The sequence below is a fragment of the Lagenorhynchus albirostris genome, chromosome 20, assembly GCF_949774975.1.
Source record: "Lagenorhynchus albirostris chromosome 20, mLagAlb1.1, whole genome shotgun sequence".
In the NCBI taxonomy this organism is placed as follows: domain Eukaryota; kingdom Metazoa; phylum Chordata; class Mammalia; order Artiodactyla; family Delphinidae; genus Lagenorhynchus; species Lagenorhynchus albirostris.
The window spans coordinates 19,877,198-19,891,321 of record NC_083114.1 but is presented as its reverse complement, the minus strand read 5'-3'; the positions used below and the strand labels follow the sequence as shown (position 1 = coordinate 19,891,321).

The window sequence follows — 14,124 nt, the reverse complement described above, 5'->3', positions numbered from 1 at the left end:
TGTTGAGGGCTTCCCTGGTGGCGCAGTGGTTGAGAGTCCGCCTGCCCATGCAGGGGACAAGGGTTCGCGCCCCGGTCCGGGAAGATCCCACATGCCGCGGAGTAGCTGGGCCCATGAGCCATGGCCGCTGAGCCTGTGCTCCGCAACAGGAGAGGCCACAACAGTGAGAGGTCTGTGTACTGCAAAAAAAAAAAAAAAAAAAGAAAGGATGTTGAGATGAGGAAATTATTCTGGATTATCCACGTGGGCCCTAAATCCAATCATAAGTGTTCTCATAAGAATTCAGTAGAGGGACTTCCCTGGCGGTCCAGTGGTTAAGACTTCGGCTTCCAATGCAGGGGGTGTGGGTTTGATCCCTGGTCAGGGAGTTAAGACCCCACATGCCTCGCGGCCAAAAAACCAAAAACATAACAGAAGCAATATTGTAACAAATTCAATAAAGACTTGAAAAAGTGGTCCACATCAAAAAAAAATCTTAAAAAAAAAAAGAATGAGGTAGAGAGAGATTTGATACCTACAAAAGAGGAGGGGGCAATGTGACCACAGAGGCAGAGATCGGAGTGATGTGGCCGCAAGTGAGGGAATGCCGGCAGGCACAGGAAGCAGGAAGAGGCACAAAATGGATTCTGCCCTGGAGCGTCTGAGGGGAGCACAGCCCATGCTGACACCTTGATTTCTGCCCTCGTATGTCAAACTTCTGGCTGTGAGAGAATAAAGTGTTATTGTTTTAAACAACCAAGGTTGTGGCAATTTGTTACTGCAGCCACAGGAAACTAACATACTTCTCTCCGCGTAAGTCAAACCATCAAACAACTCTTTGTTTCTACTCCAATTTGCTTATGCTGAAATGGCATTCTGAAATAGGTTTCTGAATACCCCCTCGGGTTTTGTTTTTTTTTAACTGAGGTTACTGTTCCTATGAAGTTCTGCTTTGTTGGCATGACACTTTGTACCTGTCTGGCTCAAAAGTTATTTCCAGGATAGGAGGCAGAATACATACTATGACGAATAATCAGCACAGCAACATAGTAAACTGCAGAGGTCTGCTCTCAGCTTCAACTTTAACCCTTTTTCACTCACGTCATTTCCAAATTCAGTCTCACTTTTATTTCATTTTAAAATTTATTATTATTATTTCTTGGTCGTGCCACACGGCATTTGGGATCCTAGTTCCCCAACCAGGGATCGAACCCGTGCCCCCTGCAGTGGAAGCACAGAGTCTCAACTACTGGACCGCCAGGGAAGTCCCCAGTCCCATTTTTAGTTCTACTACCTACCTTAATTCTCAGCTTCACTCTCACACTGAAATCCTTCTGATATCACTTACTTTTAGAAAGATAAAAAGGACCATCATTTACTGGACATATGCATTTGGGCACAAGGGACCAAGCTGGGAGTGTGGCACATGATACGGAACCTGAGATTACATGGCCAGTTAAGTGGAAGAGCTGGCATGCACAGCCAGGTCTGTTTAATACAAATGCCCCTACTCCTTCCACTGCCTTTCAAGTTTGGGATTCTGGATTGCTTTGGAGTCTTCAAAATCTGAAATCTACCTAAGTACCTCCTTTTTCCTTCCCAATCAACAGGAAGGACATTTTTGGGGCAGAAGAACTAGGAACTGTATTGTTTTCTCCTTCTTATTCTTTAATGCACTATTAGGGACCAAATCAGGAGAAGGAAGGATAATGTGAAAGATGAGCAAAGAGGGTTTCTCTTCCTTCTTCAGAGTTCCTTAGTTAAGTCCTCTGGTTATGAATAGTATGTTATCAGGCCAGCGAGGAGCTCACATTCTGGCTCTGATACCTCAAAGCAAATGTTCATGATACAAAGCAACTTGAAATCAGTAGCTTGTACAGTGGTTTTTTTCTAGGTCTTGGGAAAATGATCTGGCCACGCTGCTGACAGTTGGCGAAGAACTAGCGCTCCCAATTTATTTGTGTTTATTCACCGAGCACTTCAATTTATCAGCCGAGATAGGTATAGCACAGCTTTCCTGGTCAGTAGACACAAACTGCCAAATACCAGCGTCCATCTCACTCTCAATTCATTTGTCAAGATGATTCGGCTAGAATAGCAGACTAGATAGCATGGTGACCAAGAGTAACAGTGCTGGTTCTACCACGCCACCACCTGACTCTGGGTAAGTCTCCTTTCATTCGTTCTCTCATTCAGTCAGCTGTTTTTTAAAGCACCAAGGGCCTTGAAATCCTAGCTCTAGCACTTTTTAGCTTAGAAAGCTTTGTTAAGATAATCCAAACCTCACATTCCTTCTTTGTAAAGTGGAGATAATAATAGTGCCTTCTCCATACGGTTCTTGTGAGAATGAAGTGCGATGATGTATATAAAAAGGTTAGCATGGTGCCTGGCATATAACGTCAGCTTTTCATTCGATAATCAGTTACTAAGCATTTACTGTGTTCTGAACATGGTACTATGTCCTGGGGCCACCCATCATTTGCACCATTTAGTGACTGCCTTCTTTGGGCCAGATCGGCAACTTTGATGATCTCAAATTGTCCTCGTAACAACTTATAAGACATGCATTATTTTCACTCTCTTATAAATGAGGAAACTGAGTTCAGGGAAGTAAAGTTGAAGATTACACACCTAGTAAGTAGCAGAGCTGGGATTTGGACTCCTATCTATCTGATTCCAAAACCCATTTACTATCATTCTGCCATGCAGCCTTTACTGTTAGCAAGAAGAATAAGACACATGTCCTGTTCACAATCTAGAGGGGGAAAACATATATTAAAGAACTCATTGCAATACAACATATGTGATAACACCAGGTGTTATCGCATTGTTCTCGTTCAGTTCTCATAACAGCTCTGTGAGGTAGGTACTGTCATTATTCCCTTTTCACAGATGGGGAAACTGAGGAACAGAGAGTTTATGGTGCTTGCAAATACTATAGTCCATATACATGACCGCCACACTCTAGTGCCATTCTGGAGAGCTAGAAACATATGAACAGTGTGCTTGGGGTGTTCTAAGGAGTGACAGTGACTATGCTTGTGACAACAAGATAAGATTTCATAAATGAGATGGTATGTGAGCTGAAACCTGCAAGTAATACACCAAGTTGAGGGCTTCCGTGGTGGCTCAGTGGTTAAGAATACGCCTGCCAATGCAGGGGACATGGGTTCAAACCCTGGTCCGGGAAGATCCCACATGCCGCGGAGCAACTAAGCCCGTGTGCCACGATTACTGAGCCTGCGCTCTAGAGCACACAAGCCACAACTATTGAGCCCGCGTGCTGCAACTACTGAAGCCTGCGCGCCTAGAGCCCATGCTCCACAACAAGAGAAGCCACCGCAATGAGAAGCCCGCGCACCTCAACGAAGAGTAGCCCCCACTCGTCGCAACTAGAAAGGCCGCGCACGGCAACGCAGCCAAAAATAAAATAAATAAAAAACATAAAAAAGGACTAACCTCATTTCCATAAAGACAAGCAAAAAAACTTACCTTAAAAAAAAAAGAGGGTTTCCCTGGTGGCACAGTGGTTGAGAGTCCGCCTGCCAATGCAGGGGACATGGGTTTGTGCCCCGGTCCGGTAAGATCCCACATGCCGCGGAGCGGCTGGGCCCGTGAGCCATGGCCGCTGAGCCTGCGCGTCCGGAGCCTGTGCTCCGCAACGGGAGAGGCCACAGCAGTGAGAGGCCCGCGTGCCGGGGAAAAAAAAAAAAAAAAAAGAATGCACCAGGTTGAGAAAGGGCGATGGAGAAGAAAGGGGAAAACCAGGCAGAGGAAACAGCACTTGTAAAGGCCCATTCTCTTCACTGTCTAAAATCTATCCTTAAAGTACAATGGAGGTCCTATCCTTAAAGTACAATGGAGGTCCTTCATAGGTCTGGTACAGAGGACATTCCATTTTTCTCCATTTATTTCCTCATATCTTTCTCCCCATCCCTATCTGACACTCATCACATTCCTCCTGCTGTCCTTCATATGCCACCTCTCCATTTCTTACTAGCTCTTACCTGGACCATTGCAATCACTTGGCAATAGCTTCCCCTTCTTTCACTCTGCCTTCCTTCAATCTATTTTTATTTTTTTTTATTTATTTATTTTTGCGGTACGCGGGCCTGTGTGATCACCCATCTCCTCAGACTCTGAAATCTTTAAATCTCCCACTTTCTCCAGAGTAGTCTAAACTACACAGCCAGCAAGCCACTATCTTTAACAAAGTCTTGCCCTATCTTTCAAATCTCTTATCACCACCTTTCTTTACGCTAACACTGGTCCTGAAACTTTGGTGTGAATCAGAATCTCCCCTGGGGTACTTATTAAAAATATAGACGCCTGGGTTCCAACTCCAGATTCAAGCTTAATGATTCTGTAAGTCTGGATTGTGGGAGTTTGTCGTTTGGTTTTGATGCTGGGGGACATCTATGTTGTTAAGTTTCCTCCTGGTATTTCCAACTCACTGAATTTTGGAAAACACTACACCAGTTTCAACTTTACCTAAATTTGGTAAGCTCCCCTATGCTTTCTCATTTAATTCGGGAGTTAAATTATTTTCTCCCAGAATCTCCAAATCCAAAGCATCTTTCAAGACCCAGATCAAATGCCACCTCTCCCAGGAAGTCTTTCTTGCTCTCTTTCGCAGTTCTTTGATATTTAGTGGCACCTCTTGTTTATTCAGGAAGCGTCCAAGCCCCTGACAAGCCAATGAGTTTCTCCTGGTCGGGGAGAGAGGGACACATTCATCAAAGTCCACCCCAACCCCTAGCCCTCAGGCGGGAATTCGGCGCAAGCACGATACTGTCGGAACACTGAATCGATAGTTCTTCCTGGAAAGCCAGGGCACACACACCCTCTACGGCCCGCCTCAGATGCCCTTCCCCAGTTGTGAAACGAGGCACCAGCAAAACCACTCCGGATGTCAGTCTCCCCAAGGTCGGAGATCAGGGAATTGGAGGGCGGGCGGGGACTACTCAGGGTCTTGCTTTCAACTTTGAGCATGTAGCCCGCCACGCCAAGAAGAGACTGCAAAGACGCCTGCGCCTTCACGCCCGCTCTCCCCACCCCAGCCCCGGCGTTCGCCTAGCCCTCCGATTGGCTGCTCCTCGCACCAGCCGAGCCTCAGGGCTGCAGCCCACGTGGTCCACTGGCCGTCGCGGGATTGTCCGGATCGGGCTGCTGCGGCAGCCGGCGGGGTAGCGAGGTGGAGCATTGTGGGAAGTCCCAAGCCCGTACCTCTGGGACTGAACGGCGGCGGGTGGGCTGCGGTCAGCCTCTGCAGGCCTGGGCAGGCCTCCTGAGAGTCTAGGGCGTAAGAGTTTTGGGGGTTCCCAAAGTGGGCTGCGGACCCCCTGCCTGAGGCTTTGGTTTGAGCCCTGGATCCGGACTTGTGTTTCCCCGGAAGGATGGCGTCTCAGTCTTTCCTGAAGTTGGTGGGGTTTGGATGTTATTATTATTATTATCAGCAGTATTATTATTATTGTTGTTATTATTATCGTTTTGAGGATACACCGTGTATAAGAATTGGTGGTCCTGCGCAGGGTGCCATGCAGAATGCCATGAGTTACAAGTTGGAGGACGGAGGGCCTAGAGATGCTTGAGGGACGTCCTTAACCTACGTGAAATGTTGGAGGTAAGTCGGCTTTATAAACCGTGCTGATGCTTGTATAATCCAGGCGCTTAGGGTTTAGTAGGGAGGGTCGTTCACTGACTGAATTAAACTGTCGCTTATTGAGCCGCCTTCTGTGTCCCAGGCATCATTCTGAGTGTAATGGATGCAAAGGCCAGTAAGAGGAAGTCCTGGTTCTTTAGGAGCTCTGCGTAATGGGGCTGGTGGGAGAGACGGGAGGTGGGGGACGTGAATGGGTGAATTATTGGCGTGTGATGCGTACTGTGGTGGGAAAAAGTGCTGTGGGAGTCAGAGGAGGGGATGACTGAGGGAGTTAGGGACCACTTAACAGAGAAGGTGACGTTTGAACAAGGTTTTAGAACTACAGACTTTCTCCAGATTGAAAGTGGTAGGGAAGGCGCTCCAGACAGAGGAAAGCATACTGAGGAAGAGAACAAGGAAAGTGTGCCCTCTGTGGCTGGAGCACACTTGGAGCTCTGCTCACAAGTTTCATGCTATTAGACAAGGTTATTTAAGTTCTCTTAGCCTGTTTGCTTTTTGTAACGTGTACTTACTTCTGCACAGGTTGATGAGATAAAGGCTCAAGCCTCTAAACAGGCACTTTACTAGTTTCCCTCTCTTTGTGGAATTCAGTTGCTGAATGGAGAACACAGACCATAGCTGTACGTTTTTAACTATGGAGTATCAAGCTATTGACATTTATAAATGGCTGAAGGAGGCATGCTGTGTCTCCGGAATTGTTATTTAGATACAATGCTGAAAAGCTAGAGAGGTTGACATTGTTTGTGATCCTAGTACTTCAGCATAGCATGTCAGCGATAGTAAACTACGAGAAGGTGTCATTTACAATAAATAAAATGCAGGCAGCTTTCTCATTCAGAAATTGATCATCCATGTTGTGAATTACCCAGGCTTTGCATCATTTCCTTTATCTTGCCCATGGCCTGGAGAAAAATGAAATTAAACCTTGTATTTAGCTGGTAGTGGAAAAATATAAATCTGGTAATCAGATCTCAGTTTCTCTTTCCAGCATTGCTGTTATTTTTCTATGGACCTTTGTCAAATCCTAGCCTCCCTGGGTCTTGGACTCTTTAGCAGACTCTTGTATAAAATTTTTTATGACTATACTTTTCATCTTTGTTGGCAGCGGAATTGTAAATCAAATTGTATGTCAAATGAACTGGAGTTTACTTTATAAAGGATTTTAGGAGAAAATCTTTTCTAAAGATTTTGCTTTAGAACTAGATTATAAATCCCTTCACAGACATCCCTGAGATTTTATCATGCATGGTGTTTGGACTCACTAAAACAAGAAATGTTTTTCTGTACTGTAAATGCTTCTCCACTCTACTCTGTATTACAAAAATTTTTAAAAAGCACCTCCAAAACAAAACTTGTTCAAGTTTGCATTTTTGTACAGCAGAGTTGCTTGAGGTGAATAGTAGAAGATCAAATATTGAAAGCCCACGGTTGCAACTTATCTGAAGTCTTTTCTTCTCATGGGTAAACCTAAGTTTTCTTGGATGTGAAAATAGGGTGTTGGGCTGCTCTTAGATAATACAAGGAGGTGAAAAGCCATGATGCAATGATGAGTGAAGTATAGTCTGACCTGGCATTGCCATTGCTTCAGTGTTGGCATTGACCAGGGTATGACCCCTTAATCTTCTCTTTGAGCTGATTCTGGTTGTGGTTTTCCCACATTGGTATGTTGTAGCCTATTTGGATACTGGTTTTATTATGTGTAAGAGTGTTTAATATTCTTTTGAATTACTGATACTTTCCTGTTTTTCTTTGTAGGTTGAGGTGAAAAATATGGCTTTGATATCTTCATGGAAAACTGCATTATTTCAGTCCTGAATCTGGTTCCGTTCCCTTATTGACTCATTACTATATTAAAAATGTTTATTTAGCAGTGATTGTAAAATGAAAGTAATTAACATGTACATGTGTTTTGGGGGGAGACTAAGGGGAAACAGGTGTTCAGCCTAGAAAAACATTTCTCATTGGATTTCCTGTGAAGTCAGTGTGTCTTGGGTTTAACTTTGAAACAAATTAAAAAATTTTTAAATTAAAAAAAAAGTTTACTTAACTATGGTATTTGTTCTGGTAAAACCTTGTGGTTTAATAAGAATTTTTGCAAATATCCATTATACTCTTCTCATGGTACATAAAGTGTTAATATTTTAAAATCTATAGGATATTCTATTTCAAAATTTAGTTCTATTATCTTAGTGCTATCAGAAAATGTGCTTTGAATTGCTGAAATGAGTTGTATTGGACAACACCTGTCTCAGCAGAGGCACTTAAAAATCACTTTCATCCTTCCTCTTGTAGTAATGATTTTTTTTTAACCCGTATGTTTTTAACCTGTATGTTTAACCCTGCCAATCCGGTGGCAACTTAAGTGTTTGTGCAGTATTTCACTTGAGAAATAAGGTATTTCACTCAAGATTGAATTCTTGCTGTTGGAGGAGAGGATTTCTCTCCAATATTGGATTAGCAAAAAAAGCAAAATGTTAATACAGAATGCCTCAAAAAATCAAAGGTAGGGACTTCCCTGGTGGCGCAGTGGTTGAGAGTCCACCTGCCGATGCAGGGGACACGGGTTCGTGCCCCAGTCCGGGAAGATCCCACATGCCGCGGAGCGGCTGGGCCCGTGAGCCATGGCCGCTGAGCCTGCGCGTCCCGAGCCTGTGCTCCGCAACAGGAGAGGCCACAACAGTGAGAGGCCCGCGTACCGCAAAAAAAAAAAAAAACAAAACGCAAAGGTGGCTTGAATGAAAAATTTACTCTAAATACCTCGACTAATCTTTCAGTTTCCACATAATCATGACATGGAACAGCTCTTTGCCAAAAACATTTATTCTTAACATTTACTTAAGCGTTTCATAGAAACTTTAGTAATAGCCAGAATAATTCATGTCAGCTTAGCAAACTCTTAACAGCAAGCAGAAAGAGCTTATGGAAAGATCCTGTCTTTACACAGTCATAGTTAGGGCAGTATTTTACTTCATCTCTTCATTAATAGCTTTGCTTTCACACTGAAGTCTTCAGACTATTCTGTATATACATTCAACCCCTATTTTCCTGTAACCAGTTTCCCAAGGAAGGTATGTGTGGTTCACAAAGGGATCTTTAAAAGGTGATAAACTATAGCAAATGTTACTTAACAAATGAGTCCCAGCATATGGAAGGAGAAAGTGTTTCTAAGTATTTCTATAAAAAGCATGTCCGTGGTGGCGGGGGATGAACTGGGAGACTGGGATTGACATGTATACACTGATGTGTGTAAAAGTGATAATTAATAAGAACCTGCTGTATTAAAAAAATAAATAAAATAAAATTTAAAAAAGCAGGTCCATATTTCATTGTTTGCAAACCGATAAAACCTATTCCTCATAGGCAGATAAATGCTTTCCTTTCTCAAAAGGCCTGCTTCCCCTTCACTACCCACTCTACGAGGTCTAACTTGGGTTTTTCCTGAGAGCTTCTATACCTCTTGTCCTTTAAGGAAGGGGACAGGAAAAGCTTCTGTGCCGAGTACCCTCTTTGATCCCCTTCTCTATGCTGATCCTCACATCCCCTGCCAGTCCTGATTCTCTCACTCTGACCAGCTCGGTCAACTCTAAGTAGAGGTGTCTAGGGAGCAAGCTAAAAGGTTAAGATCAACGAGTACATCCTTTTAAAGAAATCCATGTGGCTGTTTAAAGTTCATACAATTATTAATTGAGGATGATTAAACAATGCTATTTACTGTGTGGAAAAGCAGCCCTCTGGCCTTATAGCGCAGTCATTTCGTTGTGAGACAAGGTGCTAATCCCTTTCAGTTCTCAGGGGAGTACAGTTTAATCAGATGCTGTACTTGTGTTGGATAACCTGTGATGGGACAAGCTCGGTGACTCTTCACGTAATTAAACACACAGCGATAACAAAACACATAGCCAGAGGTGGCGAGAACGGTGTCATTCACCCGGTTTTTATGACACAGTGGGCACACAGTCTTCATTTGGGGCAACAGGGGAGAATCAGAATTGTGGTCTAGATGTACCGGTGGTGGTGGAGTAGGCAGGGCAGTCAATGACTTGATGGTTTCTTCGTTTCCGGATGAATACCACCACTCAAGGAACTGCAGGAAGAATACACCCATCGAAAGGCCAGTAGAGAGGCATGAGGCGGCACCTCCCATGGCTTGCTTCAGAGCTTTTATCTTCTCGCCAACGCCGTTTAGAGAACAGAACAAGGAGGCAAAATGAGAAACTTTATTTAGGTACAATCACAGAACAAGTAATACGCATGAAATTCTTACACTTTTCATTAGAATCGTTGATTCAGCTTGGGGATTGAATAGTTGCTGGACTGGCGTTTTCTCTTGTAAGTGTCTATTCGAAACAATTCCCTCTTTCTGACCTACCGTAGTTTAGGAGTTCTAGGAGCTAAGCTTTGTTTTTAATGACTAGGGCTTTGTTTGCTTTGTGTTTTGAGAAAGAAATTAATGAGCCATTGATTATATAGACCTTTATGGGGGTGGAAGATAGTATATCCAGAAAAAGAAATAACTCACTTAAAAAACAACTCAGCAGTACTGAGGAATATATTTGAACTTGTCAGAGAACACAGACACTAGGAGCGGGATAGCACCATGGTTAAGAGCAGTCTTTAGAATTGTACTGATCTGGCTTGAATCTCAGCTCTGCCGCCTATTAGCTGTGTGGCCTTGGCAAGGTACTCAAATGTTAGAACTTTCCTCAACTGTTAAGTGGTGCTAATGCATTTATTTCATTGAGCTGTGATGAGGATTCAGATAATATACGTAAACACCTAGCAAAGAGCCTGGTACCTAGCAAGTGTGTGCAAAAATGTAGCCATTATGATGAGGAAGGTTACCAGGATGGCAATCCTTGTTTTATGGACACAAGAATTTTTCGATGATTTTATGAAATACCCCAAAGTGGACTGAGGTGGGTAAATTTCATAAAATTGGGATAAGATTTTAGGATTTATTAATCAAATATGTTGGGGAAATGTTAAGGCCTTACCTCCCAGCTGGTTGCTGCATCATGCTGGCTCCGGCTGGTTTGTGCTCCAGAGCTTGTATATCCTGAACTGTAAGTCGATCTAGCCGAACCCCAGCCAGACTCAGCAGGGGTGAGTGATGCTCAGGCCTTTCCTAGGATGTATCGAAGCTGCTGTACAAGAAGCCAGCCTTCCCAGGCCATGTTAACAAATGGGTAGGCTGCCAAAAAGGCTCTGTAAAATCGTTTCCAGCGGGAAGTAGGGGGATGGATGGAATATTCATTCTCTTCTCTCAGGCTAGAAATCAGCTTCACTTTCAGACTGGGAAGAAGAACCAGGAAAATAACTGACTTCCAAAGCTGCTTCTTTGGGAGACCAGCACTGGCCAATCTCTGAAGCTTGTGTGTGTCTCCCATTACGATCCTCTTTAAGCCATAAAAGTTTTCAGAAAACGAGGCGCTGGTTTTAGACAGATAATGTTGCTGGAGCAGAAGATCTAGCAGGGTGAAGATTTCATCAAACCACTTCCACAAGAAGCCGTAGCGGGCAGGATTTGATTCTGCAAGAACCTAAAGCAAAATAAATAAATGAAATTCATTCCATTACACAGCTACTATGCCTTGTATTTATATTTCCTTTTTTTCCCTCTGAATTTCCACACTTTTCTTTCTGGGTCTACCTTAACCTCCCTTTAGTGCTGGGTATTCAGTACACATAACAAGAGACTCCATAACCATTAAATCATGTGAGGTGCATTATATGCTAATTGGTTATTTCAAAACTTAGGCCAAGAAATAAATTCAGATTATTGGCTTGGTTTTTACCCGGACGTTCCTAAAACTTTTCAGAGAATTAAATCCTTACCTTGACCACATGCTGAAGAGCAGGTCTCACTGCTGTCATTAAACTGTCCTGTGCTACCACCTCAAAGATGGATGGCTGGCTGGTCATCCACCGCAGAAGCAGTTGTGATGTGAGCCCCGTGCTCAGCCATAGTTTCGTGTGTGCACTGGGTTTTACTTTGCCCACAGACTCTCTAGTAAGCATGAACTTTCTGGGGGTGCCAGATGGGTGCTATTTTACAGGAACTGGGCAAAAAAGACCTCTTCCGGAGGCAGAGGGGAGGGGTCTCAAGGGAAGGTGAAGAATGAAGTCAACGCGGACACCCACGTTAGGGAAGTAGTGTGTGGGAGAGGTGAGTTGATTAATGCTGCACCTCACAGGGAAAAGCGTGACTATGGGGGCACAGGTACGGCGAAGGAGCGCTGGACTCTCGAGCGGCAGTCCTGGAGGCGGCCAATCACGGACTCCCAATCCGGAGGGCTCAAAAGCCAGGCGGCTCTGAGGGATCGAAGGTGCCAGTGCAGGCCGGCCCCAACGGCCTGGCTCAGCTGTGGGCTGTGCAATCCCGCCGCCCGCGCCAGTCCTTGCGAACTGACCCCAGGCGAGGGGCGAGGAGCCCGCGACGCCGCGTTTAAAAGGAGGTCTCGGCTTTATGTCAGAAGCCGCAACCGGAGATAGAAGCCGCTTGGAGCCCGCCGGCCGTGGAGAGGCGCTCTAGCCCCGAACGCGGTTCCGCGACCGGAACTAGAGAACTCTATGATCTCACAGGGACTTCCGCTTCCGCCCCCAGCGGGCTCGGTTGGAGAGGAGTTTTCCGCTGGTAGGTTTTACTTTTCTTAGCTGGTTTTGCATCGCTGTGTTGTTGGAAAGCCACGGCTCTGATATCTCTCTACAGAGTCTTTTTGGCAAGGTGTTGGGTCGCCGCACTGACGTCTGGCGCCCGGAGCCAGAGCTCGGCCTGTTGCTGAGGCCTTTGTTCCCTGGGGCGATAGAGAGAGGCGAGGGACCCAAGGGAATGTGGAGATGGAAGGCTCACTTTGCTTGCGGCGGGGGTGGTGGCTCACTATTTTTGCCGCCTTCGGGAAGGATTTGAAGCGACAAAGCCGAGATAGAAGGCTTAGCCTTATGGCTGCCAATTATTAACAACAAAAAAAATTTCTTGTTGTTGTTCAGAATTTGGTACGATTATTTTTCATTCAAGCTGGTACCTTAATTGTCTTCTAGGTTAGGTTACGTTCAAGCAGAACTCTGGGCAGTTGCTGCATTAAATGAAAATGGTTCCTGCCCTCGAACACGGTAGGATGCGTCACATTAGCGATATGAATACAGTGCTAAAACGGAGTGATGCTGTTGAATTCTAACTAGCATGAATTGGGGAGGCTTGGCAGAGAAGGTACTTTTCATTGTATACCAACGTTAATGTAATTAACCTGACCTTTTGCAAACTGCTTTTACATCGTATGCAATTGCCTTGAGTAGCTGCAGGTTTACTGAATTTGGATAATAAAGTTCATCTCCTCTCTCTCCAACCTCTCCCCTCAACCCCTGGGCTAAATAGCTAGAAATAGAAGTTTGCTTACTTTATACCATAGAGGACGTTATGGTATAAAGATAGTTAATTGTTTCACATAATGAGAACGCTGGAACAAGGTTTGGGTTTAGTTATTTCAATAGGAGAAATAAAATCTTGCAAATTAACCTTAATTGTGGTTCCAAAAAGTGTTTCAGGGAATTCCCTGGCGGTCCAGTGGTTAGGACACTGTGCTTCCACTGCAGGATGCATGGCTTGGATCCCTGGCCAGGGGAACTAAGATCCTGTATGCAGCGTGGCCAAAAAAAAAGTGTTTTATAGTCTGGTTGGATACCTGCTGGAGAAAGTCACATTGATGGAAGATTTTACCTTACAGAGTTTTAAGGAATAGAGATAATGTATTTATATAAAACACCTAGCTTTAGGTTCTTGGTCAGTGGTAGCTCTTACAGAGAGGCTTTTCTTAAGTGAACAGCAAAAAGACAAAGTTGAGAAATAGCATCACCTAAGACAAGTGGGAAGTTAGTTAAACATTGGTATCAGTTAGGGTTCTTTGGTTACAAGCAACAGAAAACAGGCTAATTTAAACTAAAAAAATTATTAGAAGAATATGGAGTAGCTAACAAAATAAGGAAAACCAACTCTGAGGGAACAGGAATTACACAGTCCTACTGGATGTTTCTAGCAAGAATTAGCAAAATGTCATACAGGCATCGCTGTTGCAGTGAACGAGCTTCAACAAATTTCTGTCACTGTACTTATGATTCAGATCCCTATTGACTGACCTTGGTTCAGATTTCATCTCCACTCGCTGTTTCACTCTTAGCCAGAAGAGTGCAAGACACCTTAATAGTCCTTTGAGAATATTGCAAAAGTAAACTGATGTTGTTATGTGAGAAAAAAGGCAGTCAAAAATAACAATGTCAATTATTACAGCCAATAAATAATAAACACCTCATCACAAATCCCACTCCCAGGTTTATGGCGTAATAAGCAAGACACAGAAATTGATTGCACTTATGTTGAAAGGTGTGAAGAGCCATCAGATAGGTTAATATGGTGAGTTTAGAGGAAGAGACAATAAGAGCTGGGAGAAATGAGGCCGTTCAAACTAGCTTAAACAGAAGCTATATTGGCC

General features: G+C 44.1%; 1 protein-coding gene, 1 long non-coding RNA gene, 1 other non-coding gene and 1 pseudogene across 3 annotated transcripts in view; 3 read left to right on the top strand and 1 right to left on the bottom strand.

The window, feature by feature from the left end:
• Positions 1-5,151: 5,151 nt before the first annotated feature.
• Positions 5,152-7,676, top strand: LOC132511357 (uncharacterized). Its single transcript, XR_009537600.1, has 3 exons — positions 5,152-5,602; positions 6,164-6,261; positions 7,397-7,676. It is a non-coding gene; the product is annotated as an uncharacterized LOC132511357 (long non-coding RNA).
• On the top strand, positions 7,180-7,276 carry LOC132512436 (Z30 small nucleolar RNA). Its single transcript, XR_009538164.1, has one exon. It is a non-coding gene; the product is annotated as a Z30 small nucleolar RNA (small nucleolar RNA).
• A 1,299-nt stretch (positions 7,677-8,975) lies between the features above and the next one.
• Positions 8,976-12,099, bottom strand: LOC132511032 (peroxisome assembly protein 12-like; annotated as a pseudogene).
• Positions 12,100-12,720: 621 nt separating this feature from the next.
• The window catches only part of LOC132511520 (AP-2 complex subunit beta-like), a 33,476-nt gene continuing 32,072 nt past the window's right edge, over positions 12,721-14,124 (top strand). Inside the window, 1 exon segment of the mRNA XM_060134737.1 lies at positions 12,721-12,848. The gene's annotated coding sequence lies outside the window, so the exon portion shown is untranslated.